General features: G+C 41.1%; 1 long non-coding RNA gene across 2 annotated transcripts; it reads right to left on the reverse strand.

Annotated features, from left to right (window-relative positions):
• Positions 1–4,729: 4,729 nt before the first annotated feature.
• On the reverse strand, positions 4,730–22,209 carry LOC142599533 (uncharacterized). Of its 2 annotated transcripts, XR_012833101.1 has the most exons (4): positions 22,052–22,209; positions 21,544–21,894; positions 6,650–6,779; positions 4,730–6,392 (listed from the first exon to the last, which is right to left on the reverse strand). It is a non-coding gene; the product is annotated as an uncharacterized LOC142599533 (long non-coding RNA). The 2 variants fall into 2 exon arrangements; XR_012833100.1 differs by having other exon boundaries at positions 4,730–6,779.
• Between the last annotated feature and the right edge of the window lie 1,391 nt (positions 22,210–23,600).

Below are 23,600 nucleotides of genomic sequence, written 5' to 3' on the forward strand. Positions count from 1 at the left end.
GTGGGAAGGGGAAAGCAGATCCCCCGCGGGAACTGTGGGGTCAGACTTTCCCCTCAGCAGTGCAGATCTGCACTAAACTGTGATTCATGTCTGCTTCCTTGCAGAACTGCTTGTCGCTTGTGCTCGGAAATAAAGCTTCCCAGTAAGAGCGAAAAGAATTCCTTGTGAAGTGGCCTAATTCCTGCTAAAGGCTTTAGGTGCGAGGTGAGGCTTTCTTTCTAGCTTTAAGTTGTATTTCTGAGTGGAGTTGTGAACTTAATTTCTTTTATTCCTCATTTTGGAGGGGGGAACTCTAGTCTAGCCTGCCCTCTAGTGCTTTGTGGAGCCAAGGGTCTGGCTCCTAATGCGAACGCCAGAAGAAATCTGGCAGACCAATGGGTATGTGGTGCTATAGCCAGAATGAGTTGAATATTGTTCGAGCAGCAGTCTGCCACAGGTGCCCTAATCGATGCTTTGTAATGTCAATTCGTTATTTAAAGCCAAACAAAAGCAAAGTTTTGTCTACCTGGAATGGTAGAAACAGTGCATGTAAATAAAATAGGGTCATGATTTAGAGGCTCTCCTTTTTTATTAAGGCATAGTTTTGCAAGCCGACTCTACATAAATCCCAGATGTGGCCTCTTTTGGCTTAGCACAAACACAAATACATACTTTTACCCTGCCCTTACATTAAGGATGCCTAAGCATTCGTGCACATATAATGATAGTGTTAAAAATCTCACATATAATTCAGCTGGAATACATATTAGTGAAAGGACAATCTTGATTTACGATAACTTGAAGTTTCAGTGCCAAGACCCTGGGTGTTTCTAGCGGCATACAGATCTGCAGCAACGGCAATGAGAAGAGTGATAATGAAACTAGCTAATTAGGGGAGGAAGTTTTTAAAACCTGGAGACGCAAATGCACATATTAATTCATTAATCTGTCAAATTTTCAGGTGGGTAGCTAAGGTGAAAAACACTTTCCCAAAAAAAGGCCCTTTATTTCTGTTTTGTGAAAGGATTTACACTGACTTAGAGACATTTTTCTTTTTCTCTTTCCTTATCAGTATTTTTAGAAATTATTTAAATACAAAGATTGTTGTTAAGTTCTGATTGCTTGTCTTTATATTATAATGAAAAATGTACTTTCAGTAAACTAATGAACTCTGTGATCAGTTCAGTGGAGGTTTCACTAATGTTTTTATTATTTTTATATTATATTTAATATAATATAATATATATACATATATAGGCATCAAATCCTTTTGAAAATATAAACTGGATCCACTTCAAATAATTTGAACTGAAATCAGCTTCAATGTTTGATTTTTTAAGTAGGTTTTTGGACCATCTAAAGAAGGACAGATTGTTTCTAGTTTTTGCCAGGGAAGCAAACTAGTACACGTAGTCGCTCATTCAGGGACTCTGCCTGCCCCAGCCCCTCTGCTCCTGTTTCAAGATCCATAACAATTGTTTCTCCTTTTTACTAGCCAGACCAGTGAAACCCACACCAAAAACCTTTATCTGACCTTGTTTTCATACAAAACATGAAATCACTTAAAATACATAGAACTGATCATCCTCAGTCTGTCCCCTGTGTGGTAGATGGTGGACCACAGACAGGACCTGAACCTCGGGCAGCCATGGGTCCCAGGCACAGGTCCTTTCCCAGCAGGATCCATTGCAACCCTGGAACACCCACAGCTTCCCAGCACCATCCACCTCGGAGGGTCCCAGCCTGCTCCCACACTGCACATGCAAATCAGCTGATGCACCCCCTAAAATGCCTTTCAAGCAAGCAAAGTTGGGTTAGAAATCTTTTTGCAAACTCATTTGGAGTGAAATGGGTTTAGGGGGCAGTCACAGATGGACTGTGGAGAGTAGCCCCAGCAGTGAAGCAACACAGCCTTCACTCAACACAGCCACAACAGGAGAAGGCAGCATGCCCATAGCAGGGAGAGGGGTCAACAGGGGAGGGATCCAGCCCTCCAGTCATCACCAAAAAAAAAAAAATACATCTGACCCCATCACCTGAACTCTCTTCCTCACCCATGGGGAGAAATAAGTTCTTGTAACATGCCATTCATCTGACCTGTTTTAGAGGAATGAGTCTCACCTCACCAAGTCTGTACTTGCACAGGTCTACTGCTGGCCAGAAGAATCCCCTTCTTCTGCCACGATGAAGCAGGGAGAAAAATACCAGGAGGTGGAAGCTGTGTGTAAACCTGTGTTTAAGACTTTTCCTTTGGGAATGGATTTGTCATATTTTTCATTAAGGACAGCAAGCCAGATAAATGAGCCTTCAGTAGAGGAGATTTAGGTTTTCCGAGTACTTGAGTTGTTGCAGCTCTTCCATAGGAAACATTAATTTTGTCAGTCACTTTTCTGTTTACAGCAGCCAAGATACAGTACTTGAGATATAATGTGTACTAGACATAATATGCAATTTGGTGTTCCCATTGTGTCTGAGCAGCAAAAGAATAAGGTTTTTCATCCTTTCTGTAAAACCTCTCCTTGAATATAAATAAAAGTCAGAGCTCGGTCCCTCTTGAGGAAGGATTTTATATATGTGGCAAACATATTTAAGATCCCCTTGCCCCCTCTATGTGCACACGCATAGCTTGTGCTGTTGGTCCTCCTGCAGAGATATGAGGTCCCTCTAGTCACTGACACAGCTGTGCAAAATACTACAGTGTTGGCAAATCTGAGGATTGCCCAATCCATTACTTGCAAATTTCTTTCTCCCAGAATTGACACTGACAGCCCACTGATTCCTACTGTTTCTTACCCTTAGATGTTTCTCCACCCCCATCCTTTCTTCATAGAAACTCTTACCCACTTCCTTTTAAGACCTACACACACGTATCATTGAGTGCTTCTGAACCCTGGGGATTTGAAGCCACTTCCAGGAGAGAAGACGTTGAAAATCCCAATTGGTAGAAAATCCAATTAACATAAAATCATAAAATCACAGAACAGTTTGTGTTGGAAGGTACCTTGAAGCCCATCTGATTCCAACCCCCTGCCATGGGCAGGGACACCATCCACTAGCCCAGGTTGCCCAAAGCCCCATCCAACCTGGCCTTGAACACTGCCAGGGAGCCAGGGGCAGCCACAGCTTCTCTGGGCAGCCTGTGCCAGTGCCTCACCACCCTCATAGGGAAGAATTTCGTCCTTATATCTAATCTAAATCTACCCTCTTTCAGTTTAAACCCATTACCCCTTGTTCTGTTACTCCCTGCCCTTGTAAGCAATCCCTCTCCATCTTTCCTGTAGGCCCCTTCAGGTACTGGAAGGCTGCAATTAGGTCTCCCTGGAGCCTTCTCTTCTCCAGGCTGAACAACCCCAACTCTCTCAGCCTGTCCTCACAGGAGACGTGCTCCAGCCCTCTGATCAGCTTCGTGGCCTCCTCTGGACTCTCTCCAACAGCTCCATGTCTCTCCTGTACTGGGGCCCCCAGAGCTGGACGCAGTACTCCAGGTGGGGTCTCACCAGAGTGGAGTAGAGGGGCAGGATCCCCTCCCTCGACCTGCTGGTCACGCTGCTTTTGATGCAGCCCAGGACACGGTTGGCTTTCTGGCCTGCAAGGGCACATTGCCGGCTCATGTTGATCTTATCACCAGTTCTGACAAAAATAACACAAAAATAATTTCCTCAGTACCAGCCCTAGGCATTTAAAAGTCATGACTTGGGACCTCAGAACATCAGCTGAAACTCCATGAGACTTTTAAAAATAGTTGGTTTTTTTTTTTGTCATACCCTTGGACATACATACTTTCACTGTTTTTTCTCCAACCAAGAGGTCTAGGAATGTACACTTGCTTTAACACAAGCTGAGTTTCTGACCTTAGCATATAATTTGGGAGCTGAGTCTCAATCCTCAAACTGATAATAATTTTGAAAACACCGACAAAACTACTGTCTTTTTCTGCCTTTTCATAGTTCACACATCCCACAGAGAGTATTAAGGCCACTGACTTGAGAGATACTTTGGAAAATTTTCGGAGCATATTGCTGAGTGGTTCTGTCTCCAGAAAGTTTCTGTAAGATGCATCTCTGTGACTCCTTGTCACTATCCTTCTACTCCTCCTTTCCAGAAGACATTTTCAAAGCAGACTTCTCTACTTCTCTGCCAATTTATTCTTCTTCTCTGTTTTCTTGAATCTTAGATCATTATTTGCATTCTCCTGCTTTCCTTGGGCAATAGGCAGATCTGAAGTCAGATTTTAAATAGTGGAGGATAACATCAAGATCAAATTTCCACGTCTATGTTGCATACTGTGTTGAAATAACTATGGGTTAATAAGAGCCTTATAAATGAACTAATGAAAATCAGCCAAGACAGAAGAGATGGGAGAAAAAAGGAGTCTATTAGCATTATCTTGAAATTTAATCTTGAATTTTGGCTGCCCTTTTGTCAGGTTAATATAATCAGATAAGGCTGTGAAAATACAGATAGTAATTAGCATCTTTAACTTGGAATAAATGAACAAGTAATTCAATACGGGAAATATATTCAGTTTTGTCTCTATTTGTGCAGAATATGACAAAAGATTAACTATCTCCTAGCTTTTCCAGTTGTAACTGAGAACTATTTGTAATAAAGGAAAGACTGTGGCATTTTACGTGACAGAAAATAGTTATGTGATTTCTCCTGTGCCCAGGTACAGTGGTATTTCACGTATAAAGACCTTCCATTTGATAAATCATGAAGTAAAACAGATACATGATATCATTTGCTCATTTATTCAAAAGCAGACATGCTCATAGAAGCAGTTTAGCATAGCTGACTACAAAATTCCTTCACACCTTGAATAAATAAATCTCCATCATGGCAACTGCAGTGTCACAACATTCATTTTTATGTGCTTTGGGAAAAGAGAGGAGCTTTGCAATGAGAATATTGTTTCCCATGTTAAAATCCTCACTTGCAGCTCAGGGACATCTGTGCTCCTCTTGAACATTCATCATTCACATGAATTCGACTGCCATCTCTATGCAGGCTCCCTGTAGATCTTCACTGCTCTGATCTGTCTCCTTTTGTCTAATTGGACAAATCTAAAATGTTTTGTCTCATCTCAGGCTACCTCTTTGATACCTCCTTGTGCAGTGCCACTTCCCAGCTTCAAGAGAGGCACAGCAAAGCTATATCTTCTCCCTCAGCCCACCTCAACTCTCCAATCTCCCCATCATCCTGGCCTGGCTTTCAGGCTCACGACTGGGGTCTTCAGGTCAGACATCCTTCTACATCCTCTGTTGTCTGGCAAAGAATTTCTCCATTTACCTAAGCTTCTTTCTTCTCAATCTTGGGTACTGCAACTTGATGTTCTCCTAGGATGTGAGACTTCTACCTTCTTGCTTCCCCATCAGCTTGCTGACCTGTGGGAATCATTCCTGCACCCCATTGCTTTCATATCCTATACAAGATGCTGCTGCTCTTCCTTCTGCTCCACTTGTTGTCTCTTGCAAGAAGATTCATTATTTTAAGCTGGTTTCAGGCGTTGACTGTCTTCTCCTTCTGTGTCTGTATAGCACCTAGCATAGCAGGCTTCAGGTTGTCGGTCAAACCTTCCCAGGATCATGATGGCACCAACTAGAAATAACAGCAGCAATGAACCCCTAGCAGGATGGCTTTCAGATTTCTCATCTGCCAGTACAACTGACATGGGAAGACCCCTGAAGGCAAGTAGAGTTTCAGCCAGTACGTGCTGGCACAGCCACAACCCTGCCCTACCCTTGGTCCCTCGGGGGTTTTTCCTCCTCCACACCACCCTAGGATGTGGGAAGCCAGTCTGGGGAGAGAGGCCCGCATGATAGCTGAACTGACAACGCAGTTATGGATCCTTTCAACCTGGGTCTGCTCCTCCTCCATGACTATCTCTACAATTTTACTGGTAAGGAGTGGGAAGAAGCTGCCAGGAGTGGGGAGATGACAGCACTGCTTCCTCCAGCATTGGTGACAGGTCACATCAGCTGTTGTTTGTAGGGTTGCAGTCTAAGTAATGCTGGAAGCACATGCAAGACTGGAGTCCCCATTTCTGTTTTGCTTATATCTAGTATTATCTCATGACACTGAAAGTTGCTAATGCTGTATCTGAGGCTCCAATTAACACTCACATTTAATTAACTTGACTGCACACAGACAGAGTGTAGAAAAGGAGACCTTTTCAGCTGTCAGTGACATATAGACTGGCTTCTACATTTGTGAAGCAGTTGTTCTGATGTCTTTGCCCTCGGATCCTCTTCTTGAATTTAAACATTAAAGGAAAACATTTGTTAAAGCAATTCAAATGGACATTTCCTGGTTTTTCAGCAAACACAACTTCAAAGTCACAATTTGTCATCGATGAACCCTCTATCAGGTTTGGCTCTGCTCCTCTGTAGTCTCCTGACAAGACAGTCAAAGAGCTGGGGGAAGAGAGGGGATTGCTTTTCATTTTAATTTTTGAAATGAATGTTTCTTTTGAGTCAGCAGAAAGCAGAGGAATAGAAAACTCACATCAAAACATCTAAAGAACTGTACATTTTGTTCTGCTTAATTCTTCTCTGCCCTTAAAGTTACTGGCATCGTTTGCATCTTATAGAAAAGCACTGCATGTGTGGAAGTGCACTCCACAGAGATAAATCAAGGGGATGTTATGATATGCTAAAATCAAACTGCAAACCTAGAAAGTCCATGTCTGATAACCATGGCCTGGACTGTCAGGATCTTAAAACCGCAGGATGACCTCATTGTCAAGCTTCTTTGCTCAGAAGTGCTCAGCAGCAGTCACACCTCATTTATCTATCCAGCTCCTGGAAAATCAAACAGATGTTAGAAAAAGAGAGGCTGCAGAATAGCAGATGGTGGACATGAAGTTGACAGATCTCTGAGGAGGCAAGCTAGTAGGCAAAAAGTACAATACACAAGCAAGCAGTTCAAGAAGAAACTGCCCTGGCACCTGCAAGCAGCTTGTCCATCAGGCATCACAGAAGTGTGAGCATCCTCACACAAGAAAATTCGAAGGTCCTGGTATAGCAATGCTATACAAGCTACTGCACTCCATCAGACCCCTGTCACCATCTGCCTTTGCACATGAGCAATGCCACTCTGCCAAAGCCTACTCTGAACAGTCTATAACACTCCAAGCAAGTGCGCATTTGCTCATTGGTATCACTTATCTGAGCTGCTCAGCCTATGGACTTCTGTTTATGCCACTAAAGTGTATGTTTGATGCACTCTCATGTATGCTCATTCCCATGGTGACGCCCCCTGGGAGTGGCTTCCTCTGGGTAGGGTTGATGCAGAACCATTGAGCTGATCAAGAAGATTGCATGGAAATAAATTGTTCTGCTGAAAGGAAGGATGGTGTAAACAGCAATGATAGCTCTATCAGGGAAGAAATACTTATTTCCTTAATTTCGTCCCACTGAATGGAGATCATTTGTTTCAACAACTTCACATTTTCTTAGTCACACCATCTCTCCCTTAAGCAGCTAAATCATTTTTAAGCAGTGTAAAAAGGTGAAAAGCAAACACACAGCATACAGCCAATAAGGTTTCAAGGCACTTACCTACTGGAATTAAAATTTGAGTGAAAAATGTCAAGGGCAGCTCTTTGGCTGGTGTAAGTAAATGCTGGTTTAAGTAGCTAGTATAAGTAGACTTTCGTGGACCTTGTCATCTAAGGAGCTGAATAACAAAGGATTGCAAGTGGGATGCAACTCAGTCTCAAGAATGAAATTTTGTGTGAATGTAAGAAAAAATTTTGCTGTGTCCTTAGCTCCAGTATCCAGAAGCATCTTCCAGAAGACATCAGTCTGCTTCAAAGCAAAACTTATAGTTGAATTTTTTGATCTTGCTTTCCTACAGTCTTGCTGTTCAGAATAAAACTCGAGAAGCAATTCCTTGGAAGCTTCAGGAGTTTGCAAAAGAAAGCTCTTTGCGTGTATTTACAAAGCCTTCTTGTGCCACAAGGAAAAGAAAGTTGGTCAACGCAAAACACAGAGAACATTTTCTCATAGCCGTCTATAAAAAGAGTACCACATCTGAAATATGTAAGTAGATTAACACCTGTGCATCTCTTTCCAAAGGGGAGCAGTTATGCAAAGGTGACATTAAAACAAGTGAAAGGTTCAGCATTACATTCCAATTTCCAGAAGTGACCGCCAGAAGACAGGAAACAATAATGTTTTAAGAGGTCTATGAAAGAATCATTGTGCTAGTGTTTCTCCACATTAAATCATACATTTGTCAGTGCATTTGTAGACTACAGACCATCCCAAACTTCTAAGAGTTGCAGCCTGGAGTCTGTATGGTAAAATTTCAGTTCCCCAGGAGTCCATTTCACAGGGTACTTTTTGTTAAAACAAATATACTATTACGTATTTTTCCTTCGCAAAACAAAAGCAAGACCCACAATGCTCATCTCAGGCACCAAAAGTTACAGGACAGTAGCCTGGTTGTAAGAGCCCTTCACTACAGCAAAAGATACAACCATACAGCTACACAGTTCAGGGTTTTTTTCAGCCTATGCCATTCAATGCTTCACAGTCGATTTTGCTTGAAAACTCATGTGCAAACCTTTATGTAAGAAAGTATTTTTTTTCCAGGGGAAGCTGAGTGCTGAAAACCCAGCCTGCTTAAAATAACGAATTGGAAAGAGAAGTAATCATTGAAAGGCCAAGCTATTCAATTAATTAATTTTCTGTACAGTGGACCATTCTACAGGGTTTCACTATTTGTTTACCTGAATTTTCAGAGGCAAGAAAAAGAAAAAGAATCATCTCTCCTCAGCTCCAGGGACTTGGCACTCAAATTACAATAATAAAATAAAGTGCAAGTAGCTGCATTCCTCCCCAAAGGCATCACAATACCCCCCCATGCTTTAAATACAGATGGCAATGAGCCCATGCAGACATAACCCCCTTCTGTCTACTCCCCTTAAAACACCTTCTGGTTTACTGACCATATTTAGACCCTTTGGCAGTCTATAAAAAGTGCTACATGATCTTAGTTGCACTAAAACCAGTAAGAGTTATACTCTATTTCACACTTACAGTGAAAAAACCCTCATTTCCTATGGAGGGATTTTCAAAGGTGCCCGAGGGCTGGATCTACAAAGAGATTTTAAGATCCTAAGTCAAATTTCCAAGCACAGCTGGCATCCACAAAGGGACTGGATTCACAAAGGGGATTTAAGACTCAGCTTTGCAGCAGCTCACTTCTACCAGAACCTATAGATCTGGATCTGGTGCCCTCATGTAACACAGGACGAGAGTTGCCGAAGTGGGAATGGGACTCACCAAAGCCAACACGTTGAAAGGAGCATCCAGACTAGGAAAATGCTGGGGAGGGGATAATAATTTAAGCTCTGACACCCTCAGGACGTAGGACCTGACCTGCACAGGAATGGGATGGCTAACTGCTGCAATAGGGGTGAGTCCAAATACCAAGTTCCCTAAACCTGTTACCTGAAGCTGAAGATGCCTACAGTTCCTATGGACACAACAGTGCTGAGCAGGCAGAAACTCCTTCAATGCCACACCATTTCTGACAGTGCTTTTCCTTCCTGTTCACACTTGAGGTTCAGCCCAGCAAACATGCTCTGAGGATGGAAACCATCAGTCTGTTCTGCTGACGCTTCCAGTTCTCGTAAATACAATTCTAGGTCTAGCTGGTGACCATCACATATAAAGACTGAAAACCTGAGTATTAGCTTGAAATTGAAAGAGCTAAGAGCATTATCCTTTTGAAATGCTCGAGTGGAAACTTGAAAGAACAATTAAAATATCCATGTTATTCTTTTAGTGCCTTCACTGTTAGATACAACTAAACCTGTGGCTGTTGACAAATGAGCGACAGAGACTAGTGTCAAAAGGCTACAGCTGATTTGTTTTCTCTCACTGTTCATAAAAGGTACATAGACAATTCCCCCATTATCAAAATGGGAGGGAAAGGCACATATATATTTTAATTTGTGCTTTTCACTAGAGATGCCAAAAGAAGAATTCCACACTCTTTCAAATGTAAAATACTCTTCAGAGCTAGTGTCATTGGAAATAAGCTTTCAAACGTACAATTGATGCAGTCCTCCCAGTGCAGATTATATTTATTAATGCCTCCAAATTCATCAGTTTCATAATCAGCTGACAATCTTTCCAAACCTTATAAACTATGTTTAAAACCCACCAGGATAAAACTAACCATGCTGTGTGGAAAGTAGTATTTCTTTCTATACTCTAATGAAGAGAACAAAAAGATAAAATTTACTTAGCACAATAGGATTCAGCAATTTAATGCAAATAACTTGCAACACTTAGTCTTTTAACATCCTCCAAGAATTATCTGTTTTAAAGAGACTGAACATTCTTAATGGAGTTAATCTCCCACAGAGGAACCATTTTAAAAACCCAGGTTCCATTTGCCTAGGTTCATCCTACGAAACTATCAGAATTTTATTGGAGGCTCTTAAGTTTAAAACACAGCACTCCAAGATAAGTGGGGACCCAAGTATGGCCAGAGGCCACAGTTCACCTCAGATCCATATCACCCTGCATCTACCTGTCACCTGGGAACAGAAGAGAGAGGGATTTATCTTACTAGCTTTGATCTTGAGATGAATGACAAAATTAAAACACCTTTTTTTCTCTTCCTATACTCTGGAGGGTATCTAAGGTGATTAGTCCAGACACAGAAGTCCATGCTACAGTCATGAAAAGTTAAAGTGCCCTGGGTTCTGGAGTCTGCCAGGATAGTTAACTCTGCATCTAGATGGTGATACAGATCACAGACAGATTGAATAACCCCCTCCATATAATTTTGTCTATACAAAGGGAGAGTCTAGGGCAAGAAGTAAAGCTCTAATAGAAACCCTTGGCTGAGGTCAGCCTAACTAAATTATGACCTAACCATTGGGTAAGGACCTGTAGAAAGGAGCTAAAATAAATAGGAGCAAGGAGGCAAGGAGGACCCCACAGGCAGGAGGAGAATACTCAGGGATTTGCAGACCCTGGTTATCCTGGGTGTGTTTGGCGATTTGGGCAGGGGAAGATACAATAGATGCTTTTTTGAAACATGAACAATATTCCAGGGCCCCATTCCAGCAAAACAGAGCCAGCTGGCAATCTGCAGCAGGCAACCAAAAAGCATCAGGTTTGGTATGAAACAGCATTGTGGAGAGGCACAAATTTTAGTCAGAATGATTACATTTCATGTTGTAATCCGCAGACACTATAAAAACAAGAGATTGAGTTTTATACAAATCTGCTGAATAAGTCCTATTCCAAGGCGTTTCCAAGAGCCACTGAGCAATATCTTATGGAACAGTTATTACTTTTATGTGGCTTAAAGCCACGAAGAGTGGGGCAGTTTGGAAGTGTGAGAGCTTCTCAGATAGGCTTCCTTTCCCTCAAGGGATGACTAATCAGGGTTCACATGACACCAAATTTAAAGGGTCATGAATTTAAGGTGCAAGATTACAATTGTACTGAAAACTCACAGCTGTTTTCACCCAAAGCTAGCTTATGGGTTTTTTTGCTATTTTCCCAGACCTGCCATGGAATGGAAGTGAGTCTTATGCTCTGAGGCATACTGACTACGTAGCAGATACACTTCTCCTGTCTGATCATCTGAAGTTTTTTATCAGTCAGCCAGAAAGATGTCAGCCCTGCAAGGGATAAAACGTGTGCATTCATTTCTTTCATGCATTAACCATTGCTTTATAAGGAAATAGAAGCAGCAATCAGGTCTGCATTTGTGGATGGGCAATTCCACTCGTGGAGCATCTTGGAGTTACCAAAAGTTTAACAGGTTGAACCCTGACCTGTTTTTTTGAACGGGAAACTCCAGAGCTGTCAGATACACAAAGTGTTCCTATACTGGTGTAGAGTTTAAAAAAGTTTTCTAAAAAGTGACTTCATATAGTAATCACATCAACTATACAAAATTAATCCAAAGAAGGAAAATTCACATAAATGAATAATTCTTGTTGTTTCATCTGGTGCATCAGTCAACAACAAATCTGAGATAAAGCCACAAAAAGTATGAAAGATTGTGTGCAATCACTGGAGTGCACCCCAAGTTCTAAAAATGTCCCATAGTTCACCTTTAATGTATTGAATTGTGACTGGCCCCAGTTTGATTCTCAGCTGCAGATTTCCTTGACCTCTCAGTCACTTTGTCTCAGGCACTTTGTTTCCATTTGATGATGATGGAATTAATTTGACCTGTGCACTGGGACTCTTACTTACTGGCTGGAACTCCAATGGCTTGACAAAAATCCAACCACTTTACACAGCCTTGAACTTGAGGTCTATTTTCACAAGGCACACAACAGAAGAGCTAACAAAAATATATGTAAAAGGGAGAAAATCAAAGGGTAGTGACAACTGCAAATCTGTCCAACAGAGGGAAGGTTTGAAGGCTCCTAAAGCTTGGCCCATCATTTGTTTATAGTGTGCATGTCACCATAACAGAATCCCCAGTGAATGGATGTATTAATTTCTATGAAAGGATGTGGACCAGCTTCAAAGTAATTTTCTACAATAGCCACTTTAGGACCACTTTTGCATCCAGCTCTTTCCATTTAAATTTTGCTTTCCTTTAACAGGTTGGCCAGTTCAGTTGTGCTGAACTGGTTTGGTTCACGTTGGGTTCTTTTAACATGCAGAGTAGTAATCAGTGGAAGTTTAGGTCCTCATTTAGCATATTCAAATTGTTGTGCCCAGTTTGGTTTTCTTGGTTCCCTTTCACAGTTCCCTTCAGACATTGAACCCCAATGTCTACAGACCAGTGTTCAGAGTAGCAGCCATAAAGTGTGAATCCACTGCTTCACATTTAGAGGAATTCCTTCTCACATATCCCATCAATAAGGGCTGCCCAACACACTAAATGCAGGCTGGCATTGAGATCTGAGAAGTAATTTTTCCTAGCTTTTGCTAGAGCAAACAAAAGTAGGAAGCAATATGTGGCTGATAATGAAGAAGTGCAAATTAGAGTTCAAAGTGCATCCAGTATAATAGTAGCTCTTCAGGAGCATGGGAAAGAACATACAGTGTTAGAGTTTGGTGTAATTGTTGTTATTTGGACAACCTGCTGCTTTGCAGTAAGCAAGTGGCACTGAAGTAAGGTTAATGCTAAAGCAAGGCAAGATTTGAATTTAAGATCACACAGGTCAGGTAAGTTGCTTCTTTCCCACTGAGCATGTTGGACCCTCAGAGAACCATGGACTCACTGAATGGTTTGGGTTGGAAGGGACCTTAAAGATCATCTAGTTCCAACCCCCTGCCATGGGCAGGGACACCCTCCACTAGCCCAGGTTGCCCAAAGCCCCATCCAACCTGGCCTTGAACACTGCCAGGGAGCCAGGGGCAGCCACAGCTTCTCTGGGCAGCCTGTGCCAGGGTCTCACTATCCCCAGCGGACAGAGCTGTATCAAGCTCTGCTTTTTTCTGCTGCAACAAGCACTTCACACAGATATTTTATGTCTGCCTCAGGTTTTGGATTGGTATAAAGTTGAAAAAACAAGCTGCAACTGAGTTGAAACTGCTGCATTTCGCAGGGCTTCTAAGAAAGCTCTGGGGAATTATGGCTTCCTTACTATTTTGACACAGAACCATACCTCAGAGCATCTTCTTTAAAAAGTAGTCTAAAGTTTGCTCAAGAAGTAACAAATATTTTGATTAAACTAGTCTAAGCTTGAAACCAAAGTATAAACTCAAGAAGTATATGTGGTTTCAGATCTCATATAAACATTTTAAATGGATTTTTAATTGAGCTCTCTTTAGTCCCTCGCACTTACTTGAAAAACAGATTATTTCATAATCTAGAAAGACAACTTAAAAAAATTACTCAGAGTGTTTACAGCCACACTTTCAAAACTTAATATGACAAATGCATGTTTGTGTTCATGTGTATACACCTGATTTAGATGCCTATAGCAAGGATTTGCACACGCAAAAGTGCACATTATATCTCACAGTGTGACTTTCCTCACTGTGAAAGTGGTGCTGCATTTTGCTTCTGATGTTTTCTTTTCTGTCTCTGGGACAAAGAATAACATAAAAATGATTACTTCCCCACCATCACCTTCTGTAAAATAAAGGATTTGATTTCAGTGCCTGGTACTTGAGGGCCTTGGAGAGTTCTGCTGTGATAGTGTGTGAGCTGAGTTTATTTGGTCATATATTATTCCTGTTTGGTATTTACGTGCTGCTGTACTGTGGGAGAAATTAATCACATTGCGTTTATCTAGAGATAAGCTAATCCAGCTAAAGTCAATGGTTTAGTAGGCACAGAGTTTCAGAGGACAGCAGTAAATTATAACTGGATTTGATTAAGAGGTAATTAGCTAAACCTGTTTACCTTAACCTTTGCTGCAACTATTGTTTTTACTAGAAGAAGAGTGTCATTAGATTGTGTCTGGGATACAAGTTATGGAGCGTACACCACTTTTCACTGTCCAATTTTCATCTGTTATTCAAGGAAGAGGTAGAAAGGTCAGAATCAGATTGCTATTGTACAATTCTCCTGAGATGAGAGCAGAAAGTTTCCTTGACAGAGACAAAATAAGCCATGAAGAACAGTAGTTTATTTTTCAGTAGGATGGAGGGGAAGTCGAAAGAACACATGTCTACAGGCCTAGACAGATTTTTGCAATAATTCAACTGTCTCAGTAGATTTGAGACTCATTTGAACTCATTGAGCATTTTACAGAAACAGGGAAGAGTAATACCGATTTGCTGCAGACTGCAAAATAGTGCAGTCAAGAAAAGAACTGGATGAATATTTTTTCAACTGTACTGCATTTTCATAAATTATTTTTAAATGTATTCATTCAAGAGAATTAAAAGGACCATAGGAATCCAACTCTTAAATTGCTTTATAGTTATTTAATTGACCAGTTTAGATAACTTAGTTAAAATAAGGGTTGAGATCAGACTGCGGCCTTGGCTTATTGATAGCATTCAGCCAAATTGTAAGCACATTTGAGAACAGTGTAGATTTCTGTTTCTTGCTTGAGGGAGCTTCAGCTTCATAACAGAAGACAGATAAGTAGGTGCCCAAGAAAACATGGGTGTTGAAGGACAACAGATAAGCTTGTTTTACAGTCAAATGCATATAGATTTAATTCCCTAGTTTTAATTCCTAGAATTGTTTGAAAAGTGTACCCACCTACACACACACATAGTAGCTTTCACCTAGCTTGAAATACAAGGACAGCAATTTTGGATAGCTCACTGCTCATTCCTGCATCTTCAGCTACAGTTTTCTCCCATGAGTTCCCGTTACATCCCAGAAAAACAGAGGAGTTTTGAGGCAAGCCCACAAGGTCTCACTTTGGTCAAGCTGTTTCTGTGTGAGGAGAGACGGTTTCAAAGTTTTAAAGCATTGCCTACCCAGCAACTCTCTTTTTGCTTACCCCAGCAGGGCTCAACCTCAAAGCTTTGGAGCCTATATTGCAAGAAAGGCAATTTCTTACACAGTTCAGAAATTTAAGGGGGGAAAAAAGATGGCTCAGTTATATATATGCCCATGTAGGCTCAATAATAAAGCTGATAATTTAACTGTGATTTCTTCTAACTGAGAACAAAGGTTATTGCTTATCTTTGTTTTAACCTGTCCAACTAAGAAGAAAGATCTGTACAGCGGTTGTCACTCAAAGGAGTATCACATATTCTTTCAGCTGAAAAGTGATATGGTTCTCCTGTCTGGTTTCCTGAAATCTTACTGGTACTGAAGAGGAGAACTACTTGAAATACGGTGGACTCTTGCAAAACAAAGGTTTGTCTTACTGCTCCAAGAGTTACCTGTGTTGTTCAGTCTTTGTGTGGGCTGGGGAAAGCACTCCAGATCTCACATCTGCCAGTTTGTACCATTACTGATTATCCCATTGCGCTGAGCGAAGGTTTATATCCCTTGGCAGCGTGGGTAGCCCAGTTTATGTCTCCACTGGGTAATCATTTAAGTAGCTGAAGCTGATCTTCCAGGTAGGTATGGGAACGTCAGTGTTTCAGGCCACAGGAAGAGGTTTATAGGCTAAAAATGGTCTATTAATGGCATGTTGTTAAAGTTTCTTTAGAATAGGGAAATAAGTGCTCTGTCTTTTTCAGTCTATAGGGGGTTTGCCATATCACTAATCAGATTTGCTCTTCAACAGAACTTTTGGGTAGACAGAGTGGGAACCACTAGTGTTCCAATGGAGGTTATATGTTTAATGCTTTTTTTTTTTTTTTAAATGGGTAATCTGCTCCTGTAAATCAAAATAAGAGGCTAAAAGTGAGAGAGAAGGTGTGTGTGCATGTGCACATGCACAAGGGTGTCTTCTATGTAGACAGTAGCTCGATTTCCTCTCCAGGTAGAACTGGATAAAATTGACAATGAAAAGAGTTTGGAGATCAGTTTTTAGCATTATAGAGGACCCCGGTTCAGCTCACAAAGTATTTTTTTTTCTAGAGGTAGGAATTTCACTTAACCTAGGAATTGTTTTTAACTTCAAAATTCAAAATGTCTTATTCTGAGCTTTCAAAAAGGACTAAAAGTGGGTATGACACTCACAGGAATCAAGTTAATTGTTAATACCTCACAGGCACTCCGTTCTCCTAAGGAAGTGACATAAAAGTCACTTGGTATGAGTGCAGTTTCTGAAACCCTGTTATTACAGCGATTCCTGCCAAATAATACAGGCTTATTGTTTCCTTGCTGCAAGCTTTTGGAGGGAGGGATCATCTTTTAATTCTTGGGTTGGAAAGCACCCAACTCAAGTGTTCTTGCTTAGGCGGAGGACTTCTGGCCACTACAGTTGCACAAATAAAAACAAAGAAATGGTTATAAATATATTGAAACTGACTAATAAAGATACACAGTAACTGTGTCTTTGGTGTTTCATTTTGCTATGACCAGACACAAATAAATAAATGAGATAGGTGCAAAAATAATACTACTCTCTTCCAACCCAAGAGATTAAAAAAAATGTTAGCTCCAGTACTTTATTTTTTTTCTTGTCATGAAGAAAAGCAATTAATTATGACATCAGTTGTGTTTGGATAAAATTCTTTGTTTTTATAAAGGCTTTCCTAAGTCCTGGCTTCTTTAGTAGAACAAAACAGAAGACCATCTCAATATGACAATATCAATAAAGTCCAGTAAAGATGGTCAAAACTTGATATTCCTCTCCCATCATAAACATAAATGTTTAGAGACAGGAGGGTAGATCTCAATTAGAAGAGGTAAGGATTTAAATGTTTTTAAAATAAAATTTAATCATTTACATTAAGAATTTACAATTATTATATTCACATTATGGTTTAAATTGATGGCTCCTAAGTTTTTAGGTTATGTGGCTCAACAATGTAGCTTAGCATTTTTCACTCATTCTGACAGAAAAATTCCTACCAGTTTCAATAACATAAATATTACAAAAATCCAGTAATAACTATATAAGATAGAAATAGACATTGTGGGTTCAAGCCTGTGTGTCTCTTCACCACCTATACAGGGAACTGAACATTCAGAGCACCGAAATTTTCCTGTTATGTCAGCAAAGTAGTATAAAATGACAATGTTGATGAATGAGGTTTGGATTGGAAGCAGAAAGATATTTCATGCTGATGCCCATTTTTTAAGTGTGTTCAGCTTCCATTTTTCGTTTAAGATTGTTAATTATTCCTCATATTGTATGTGCAAAGTGCATTTGCTATTGTTCAGGTCCTTTGAATATATGTCTTTACAGACTCATGCTGAAATTATTTCACATTTTCCCTTGCATCAGCAATTTTGTGCTGGGTTTCAAAATCTTGGATGCTTTTATTAGACTTCTTTTTTTTCTTTGTAACTCAGTCTTAGATCCTTTAAACAAGATTAGTCAAGGTTGAGTCTGTGCCACTGGCTTTTATTACCAGTTCATGGGTATGTCTGGTTGCAGATTTGGTTTTCATATACATTTGCACTGCTGTTTTCCACCCAGGATTAGAAAGTCATGAGCCTTACATCTTCTCTCATGCCTCCAGTTTGTATGTACTGTGTCAATGACAAGTTTCAGTTTGTAATTGCCACTGAATTATGATCTTCATCAGCATGATAATGCAGTTGGCACTGTTTCTGGGGCACCATTAGAAAACTCCTTATATCAAGATACATCACCAAATGCACTATTTCTCTCACTGTTTCTAGATCAATGACTTCTACATTTTAAAGAACTTTAGGCTCCTAAAAAAACCCAGGATAATCAATACTCAGAATAAGGCAATTTATTTTTAAAGCATTTGTATTACATCTGATCAGAAGGGCTGTGATATTTTACACACAAAAATTCAGGCATATAAAAGAACAAGAAAGTGTCGCATTACTCCAGCAAGGCAAAACCTATCTCCTTCAGATGTTCACCAGTTAAGGAACCCTTACTTCAAGGAAAATCAGTACTCTCATTTCAGAAAAATATAAGAGGGTAGTGTTGAGCAAAGAAAAGTCATACTGGGTTGTGTGTTTCGATACAGACGCATCTGAAGCTTTTACATGCCATGGGTAGGGCAGACAACATAGATCATGAGTTACACTCTTTCTTCATCCTAAGTCTCCTATTTGGTGTGCTCCCTACCTGAGGTCCTGGTGACCTGCTATTGCAACTCATTGTGCTGGTGATGACTCCAGGGGAGGAGGTTGGTCCTGAGACACCATTGGAGAATTCCCATTGAATTTGGGCAGAGTCTGAAAACACTTTTGGAGTTTGTGATAGCTGTGCCTAGGTCTCAGAGAATTGGTCACAGTGATTCACATGAATTCTATGGTTGAACAAGTGGAATTTCTTCTTGAAACAATAACTGCTTTAGGCATTACTAAGCATTAAGAGAAATTCTGATTACTCTTGTGGTTTCCTCCCTTCCAGTTCAGCCTGACACGACTGTCAATTTCCTATTTGCTATGGCAACTGTCACGCTAAGTTATGTGTCTCCATGCATTTAGTTTCTGAGGGCAAGTGTCATCCCATCCAATTTAAGTCACTGAAAATTCATTGGCTTACCTAAACCAGCAGCCTCTTCTCCCTCTATGGTCACGAGGAAGAGACATCCACTTCTCACGACCGATTCATCCCACCCTAAACCAGGGCTCTAGGATGGGTTTGATAAATCAGCTCTTGGAGATGCCTGTTTCTCTTCACAGTGTGTGAAAGGAGCTTAGAGGAGCATGGAGACAAGACACCCAACTCTCAGCCACTGCAGCTCAGCTATATGACCTCCCCTTGCATGCTATCAATGCCATATGGGAAGCATAAGGAAAGGTGATGAACCAGTGCACGTGCTTAAGAGCTCAGGGGGAAGTATTTCTTCTCATGACCCCTTTCATCCCCAGAAATGGCCTTGCAACTGTAGCTTGTGGGATGGTACCTATCCTGGGTTCCAGCTGCATGCATGGAAAGGACAAATTGAATTTCTATTGTGGGATCCTAACTTGACACTCTCTCTTAAATCCTCTCCCCTCTGTATCCTCCTCCCACTGCCATTGCCTGCTGCGTGGCATCTGTTAGCTGCTAACTGGCCTCAGCCCACAGCAGAGCTCACAGCTAGGGAATTCTTGCCAGCAAACGGGTACAGGCAATCCTGGCTGATGCCAATTATTCCTTCCTGCTGTCCAAACCCGGACAATAGCTTACTGCATTTTGCAATGATCTGCTCTTGAAAATCACAGTATTCTGCAAGGAACACACTATGCAAACTTCAGAAAATCACTCAGCAAACAGAAGAGGATGTTTAAAAACTTCTCATTTGCTAGCAAAGGGAGAGTGCAATTAATTCAAAGACTTGTCAGACTGCAGACTAGTTTTAGGCTTGATTTGAAGACAGCTTGTTCACTGACTGGACTTTCTGGACTACTTTAAACAAATATGTTTTGCAATATTTCCCACTGTCTTTCCTAGATGGAGAATTCAGAAATAATAATAATTTTAAAAAGACACATTTTTAATTATTTTGACACATAGTGATTGGATCCAGGCTAAAACTTTGGTCAGGATTTTTACTTGGACACATTGCATAAATGGAGTGAAGTTCAGACTAGGTATTTATGTCCCTGAGTTTCAGAGGTGTTAGTCAGACTCCTTCTCTGATTTTAATTAAAATGCCATGAGAAATTTCAGGGAGGGGGTTGGGAGCCACTATTTAAAGAGCTGTTTTAATCTGTGTTTCCAAGGCATTCTCTATCCTAGCCTGGTCTCATGCAGAGATAAAACCACTGAATTGCTAAATCCAAATATTTGTGGGCTTTCAAGATTCTTTGCTTTTTACCCCAAACCTAGCAGAATAGAAAGCAAAGCAATGAGTTTGCAAGATTTTTTTTCCTTTTTTTTTTCACCCCAAAAAATGTAAAGATTCATCTGTGAGCATCTACCCACAGCTAATGTTTCTGAAAACCAGATCTGAGTGAGTCATGCAGAAAAATTACTCCTAATGCCAAAATTAGGTAGCTGAGTTCCACAACACCCAGGTTCCCTGACCCAAATTTATTTCCCTTCATCCCATTTCCCACCGTGTCCCTCCACATTCCTCTGAGCCACCAAAGTGCTCACTGCAGCTGCATGAGAACATCCTCTCCTATGGGAAATATTCATGTCTCTAGGAATCGCCATAACAGATCTCATCTCTCCCTCACCCTGTCCCAACATAATGAGAAGAAAGAAAAGCAATCATTCACAGATCATTGTTGCCCACAGTCATCCTTACTCATCGTGAGAGCCCCAGTGGTCAGCAAACAGCTGGATATAAGTGAGAACAGCTCTGGGGAGCTTTGACTTCTATCCAAGACTGGGTTTGTCGCTGCCTTGTCACAGGGAAAACATAGGTGTGGTTTAAAGGATAACTCAGCTGGGCTCGATAGCTGGCCGAAGGCTCTGTTGGGGTTGCGTGGGGATAGCAGAGAGTCTAAACCAGGGTGTTTTCAGGCTCCTGTGCTCCAAAGCTCCTCATGGTGTAACCGGAGCAAGTGCAAGGAACAGATCTCACTTCCTACGCGCCAATTAGCAGTGACCTCCCTGCTGTAATATACACAGCCCTCTCGCCGCACGGAAAGGTGTTTCCTTGTGGGGCCTGTTACATTTATCCATTCTCATGACATTTTGCTTCTTTTTACAGAAATGAGCTTCCAGACACTAAAATAAAGGGCATTTAAATTCTTCACTATATTACTTGTTGGCTCTGCTAACAATGTCAGCTGATCATACGTTCATGCTCAAGTCTGGGCCACGGTCAGCTTTCCTGTGGTAGTTGTCTGTTAGCAATGATTTAGTGATACCGTGTGGCACCGTGGGGGTCTGGCACCAGGAAAAGGGCACACTGGGAGGCCCATTGAATTTCTGTACACAGCCAGTCCATAGGGAAAGTTACTCATGTAAAAATAATTTCATGATCATAAAATACATGGAAATCAAGCAGGTTTCTTCAGTGTTATCCTTCTGGTCTGGTTCCCACCTCCTCTCTCTCAGAAGAGCTCCCTGCTATTTGTTCAGAGGAGGTTCACAAGGCCATCTTTGACAACGCTACACCCACTTCATAAAATCCAGTTCCCCATTGCCTCTTACAGCTTTCTTACCTCTCTGACAGCATCTCCCAGTGCAGATCAGTGCCAACTTAAACTCCATAAAAATGAGCTTTGATGTTTTCCTCTGCAACCTTCCCATCAGATCAATTTCCTCCATTGTCATGGAGGATTCCTCCACCTACACATCAAATGCTGAAGCCATAACCTAAGCACAATCTCCAGTCCACACTCTGCAGGTCAGGCCTTTCATTTGTCACCTCTAGTTTCAGAACGCTTGAAGACTTAATCCTTCATGCCTAGGTCTTATTTAAGGCTGTATCTTCTTGGGGAATGTCTGCACAGAGTGTTAGTGTTAGGCAAGCATTGAGTCTCCAAGGCAGATGAGCACAAGCCAGCTGTAGCCTGAAAACAATGTAATGGCATTAAAGGGATGTCATGTCCAAGCTAACATGGCCTCCTGAGAGGTCTGAGAAGCACAGTTCACTCCTGCCTAGACCCCTATTACAGTTTTTCCGCTGGCCTTCACACCAGTTGCATTGCTGTAACTCACACTACTCACCTCCACTCAAAATGTTGCTGCTGGTGATGATGGCGTGGTCCTCCAGCTGCAGCGTCACCCTCCACATCCTCCTCTTCCTCTTCATCAGGCGTGGAAGCCTTCTTGCATCTATCATGCCTGCTGCCTTGTCACGCAGAATGCAGGAACGAGCCTTTGAAATTATGTCAGTCCCACCAACCCCAGAATTAAATATGGGACTGACTTGGAAAGCATGAAATTAATCATCTGTTTTACAGCCGCTGTCTCACTGCCTTGGCCCTCACAACCATGGAGAATTCAGGCTCGTTCGCTGCAGTGTGCCAGACAGAGGAGTTTGCAGCAGACTGCTGGTTCAAGGGTTTGCTACTTAAAACTAAGGTTTTGATTAATTTAGGAAGAAAAAAAAATTTTTTTAAATTTTTTAACCATAACACCAAAGTGTGCATTTGTAACATACTCTGACTCACTGGAAACTTGTTAAACTGCAGTTTCTGAGTCTTCTTAGGTGAAACAGTTCACTAGACCATCTCAGTAACCAGCATGGAAATTAAAACCAATGGGAAGTTTGAGTAGCCCCTTCATTTTCTTTTCAAAGGTTTAATGGCGACTGCTTTATTTGCTTGTGAAGAGTTCCCACATCTCTCAAAACTGTTAAGAAGAGTAGAGTTTCTTTTTCTTACTCCCATCTCCCTTGCTTTTCTAGCAAGCGCGTGCACACACCGGGCTAAGCAAGGGGCTGTCACTGGATGTGCGTTGCAGTATCAAGTTCCAGTGAGTTTGCAGCTTGGCTGCAAGTTCAAGCTGGAACCAGATGACTTACTTCACTACAGTTTCTCATGACATCTCGGTAATTAATGTCCCAGATCTCACTCCATCTCCTCTCTGAGGAGAGCAGCTCTTATTTAATTGCCTCATAATGTATACTCAAAATGAATACTTGCCTAATTGTCCCTAGACAGTTGCTTGGATGAAAGCCTGTGAGAAAGCATATAGGCTGTAACACTGAATAAAGGCCCACAAAGCACAATAAAGCAAAAGCTTATAACTCTTTGTAACTCTCTAATCCCATCAAAACAATAAATTTATTTTTTTAAGACACCCAAGTAACAGATTCAGAATAAAATTTTGCTATATGCTCTGTTTCCTCACCCCTTCAGCTATATAGAATAAGATCTTGAGTCAGGTTTCCTTAATGCAACAGCTTAAACAGGAAGGGATAAATTTTCAAAGCACAGTGTGATGTTTGAGCTGCTCTACTGCAGTTTGTGCAACAGCATTGTCATTTAAAAGTTCTAATAAGCCAGTTAGAGAGCAAAAGCTCTAAGTGAGGTGAGTTACTAGAGATTTGATATCTGTAGCAACAATGGTATTTTATCAATAACCTGCATCCATCGTGCCACCAGTGTGGCCACAATGTGCAAATAAAGAATATGTCTGTGGAAATCACATTGTAAATGAAAACCCCGTGAACACAAAAGTTTGCATTCAATTATTCAATATTCGGAGGGTTCAAAACTGTTCGAAAGTGTACTTGACATCTTTGGTTCTAAGCATTACCCAGGCTCAAAGT

This window comes from Balearica regulorum, chromosome Z, assembly GCF_011004875.1.
Source record: "Balearica regulorum gibbericeps isolate bBalReg1 chromosome Z, bBalReg1.pri, whole genome shotgun sequence".
Taxonomy (NCBI): Eukaryota; Metazoa; Chordata; class Aves; order Gruiformes; family Gruidae; genus Balearica; species Balearica regulorum.